This window comes from Panthera onca, chromosome A1, assembly GCF_046562875.1.
Source record: "Panthera onca isolate mPanOnc1 chromosome A1, mPanOnc1 haplotype 2, whole genome shotgun sequence".
NCBI classification, from domain to species: domain Eukaryota; kingdom Metazoa; phylum Chordata; class Mammalia; order Carnivora; family Felidae; genus Panthera; species Panthera onca.
This window is the reverse complement of record NC_138339.1, coordinates 191,374,782-191,378,383: the sequence shown is the minus strand read 5'-3', so window position 1 is coordinate 191,378,383 and position 3,602 is coordinate 191,374,782. Positions and strand designations below refer to the sequence as shown.

The 3,602-nt window shown below is 36.2% G+C and overlaps 1 pseudogene; it reads left to right on the top strand.

The window, feature by feature from the left end:
- The first annotated feature begins 502 nt into the window (after nucleotides 1–502).
- LOC132681980 (glutaredoxin-1 pseudogene) lies at nucleotides 503–871 on the top strand (annotated as a pseudogene).
- Nucleotides 872–3,602: the final 2,731 nt, after the last annotated feature.

The window sequence follows — 3,602 nt, the reverse complement described above, 5'->3', positions numbered from 1 at the left end:
ACAGGAAGTCACAGAAGAGTTCCTGGCAGAAACTCATTAAGTTTCCATAATTAGAGAGGATGAGAGCAGACAGTGGAAAAGATGAAAACTACTCTATTTCTACTACTATAGATCATTTAAGACCTGTTGGGCCAACTGAGTAATCCAAGACATACAGGTTTACTAGGTTATGGCAAGTCCCCTCCCTGATGCAGTGTTTAGTAGCACCAAAAAGAAAGCTGGTTGCAGTCACACCGTGTCCCTGGACATGAAGCTAGGCTAAAGAGACGTTGTATAAAGAACTTTACCTGCATACTTTGACATCACCACATATTAGAAAAGAAAATACAGGAAAATAAAAGCCCCCCTAGATGGGAATATCTATGATCTATTTTCTCTGTACCTATTTCTGGCTCTAGAACTTCATTGTCCAGTATAGTACCCACTACCATGTGTGGCTATTTAAATTTAAATGTAATTAAATTAGATTAAATTAAAAATTTATGGATTTATATCCTGAGCAATGCCTACAAGGGAAGATTCCTCCCTAGGAGGCAGCTGCCTGTCAGCATGGGCTCAAGAATTTGTGAACAGCAAAACCCAACCTGGAAACGTGGTTGTGTTCATTAAGCCCACCTGCTCCTACCACAGAAGAATCCAAGAGCTCCTCAGTCAACTGTCTTCACAGAAGGATTTTTGGAATTTGTTGATAATTACAGCCACTAGTTACACAATCAAGATTCAAAATTATTTGCAACAGCTCACAAGAGCCAGAAAGGTACCTTGGGTCTTTATTGGTAAAGATTGTATAAGTGGATGCACTTATCTGACAGAAATGCATCACAGTGGGGAACTGTTGAAGCAGCTAAAGCAAATTAGAGGTCTACAATAAGTACTGAGCAGACCCCAGGCTGATATCCTCTATGAAAGCTGGATGGCATTGCAGATGATGACCACACTTCGTGGTGGATATATGTGGGGCTAATAGCCCCAGCAACTGTTTCCTTAAAATTCTGAAATATATTCACCAAAAAAAAAGAGGGGTGTAATTTTTTGGGAAAAAATAGCTTTTGCTTTTTTTTGATTCAGTATTAAAACTGAGCCAGCTTGCCCCAAACCACGGGTCTGAGAAGAGTGATGGACATCCTGAGATTCCTCTCGATTGGCCCTTCAGGTTCCAAAAGACCATGACAAGTTACAGCTTAGGATTCAGTCAGGGACCCAAAAGATGTCCTCTCTTTGACACGTGTTTCTTACAAACTGTTCTCTATATGCCAGGACTCCTCTAGCTCCAAGCCAGTGTTTTTCAACAAAGTTTATCCCAGACCCTCTGGGATGAATCTATAATTGGTTTTCTGCTACTGCTTGAAAGTATTTTGTTGAGTCTGACTTTTTGGAATTTGCATTATGCAAACAATATGTATTTTCAATATGCTTTTTCAAGCTGCATGTGTTTCCCCAGTCATCATCCCCATCCCACCCCATCCTATCTTGAGAATCTCTGCTCTGAACCAGTGTTCTTAACCTTAACAATTGACAGATCTCATAGGAAATGTTCAACAGTTCTGTGAAAGGACTTGAGGACCCAATTTGAGAAACACCACATAAGTTAAACATGTTTGGTCTTCACTTGGTGCCACAGGGATCAAGGGTGCAAGTGTAGCTGCTGTGGCACCTCTGTTATGCAAGATGGTTGTCCAGGTAATAAGTCTGTATTAACTTGTTCAGAATATGAACAGAAGTAAAAAATAAAATTTAAAGTGTTATCACAGAAAACTTGCAACCTCCTCCCCTAAGACTATCTCTGTGAAGTGGCCAAATTTGAGAAACACAGTCCTAAATGATTCTCTCTCTCCTTTTTCCCTCCACTCTATGAAATCTTTAGGGTCTCTTATTGTGACATTTGTTCTAGAATTGCAATATTAAGTTAACTTCCTTCTTCAGTCTCTAGTGTGAATGGTTAATTTCTTTTCTAATAAAGAAATACCTAAAGATGAAAAAAAATTCAGTTCCTGAGCTGCACTAGCCAAATTTCAAGGCTCAATTGTCACATGTGGCTAGTGACTATCATATTAGACAATGCAATATAGAACATTTCTTTCCTAGAGCACTGATTGGTAGTAATACACAAGTACTAACCATCAAATTTACTTGATGAATTTCAAAAGTCTATTTGGAAAAATATATATGAGAATCAGAAAAAATATCAAAAAAAGGGAAAAAAACAGGGAATGCACACTGAAGTAGTATGAAAATACATGCAAAGCTGCTATAATTAAACAGTACTGGAGATATCAAAAGAAATAGAAAAATAGGTCAATGCACAATTTGCTAGTACAGAAATATTTCTAAATATATCTGAGAATTTAAAATTTTTTAAATGTGTCACTTCAAATCACTGGTATTAGAACAATTAGATGTAAATTTTAGAGAAAATAAAATAATTATTAGCTACTTACTTTACATCAATTAAAAAATTACTCCAGATAAGATTAAAGATCTAACTATGTTCAAAACAGCTTAACAATCTTGACATAAAAAAGATGGAAAAGGCTTTTTAAGGAAGATAGGAAACCAGGAATAATTATAGATACAAAATAGGAAAAAATCCTGAGGTATATATAAACCTGAACCTTCAAATCAAAACGGTTTGCTGTGTAACATGCATAGCAATGAAAAGAGGCCATTATCTGGAAATGGCTTTAACATATTCTAAATTTAAAGGATAAGAAGAGAATTTTAAAAGGAATCCAAGCAGGGGAAAAAAATGGCATCCCCTCCAAAAAAAGCATACATTTTAGTCAAGATTCCTTTAAACAGTAACAAAAAATGACTGTATATTTAACTTCAAATTCCAAAAAGTAATAATAGTATAGGCCACTTGGACCACAATTCAATAAAGGTGGAAAAAGTTTTTAAAGTATACATCTAAAAAACCAATCAAATGTAAATGTAAGGACACAAAACCACACTGTTCTAAATAATTCCTAGGGCAAAGAAGAAATCAAAGCTCTAATTATAGACTGTTTAGAAAAGAAGGATACTAAAGAACCCCCAGCTCCTGACAAATGATGAATTGGCTTGAGCTACAAGATTCCTCTAAAAAAAATTAAGAAGTAAATAAGAATAAAAGAAGAGAGCTCAGATACAAAGAACTAATCTGCAAGAACCTCTTGCAGAGAAACAAAGAAGCATCTTCTGGAATCTTCCATTTAGACAAGCTTAAGAGGAGCCTGTCTCAGATTCTTTCCTTAAACTCACCAGAAGGTCTATAAGCTAGTGCTCTGGTTCATCACCCCTCCTTGCACATTACAGATAGTACAGTTACAGCCTCAGATGAAACTGACCTCACAGGCAATAACAGCTAGATAATAAGAAGTATATGAAAAATTATATTTTATAAAGATGCCCACACCTATATGTTCATTCATTCCCATATGTCCTTCTTACAATGTAACTGACACTCCCCTCACCAAGAAATGTGTTCTATGTTCTTTCCTCTTGAATTTGGGCAGAGACTCATGCCTGCCTCAAACAATGGCATGGGGAAAAGTGATCTATATGACTATATGATCTATATGACTTCCAAAATATATTACGATTCTGCCTGATGTTCCTTCTTT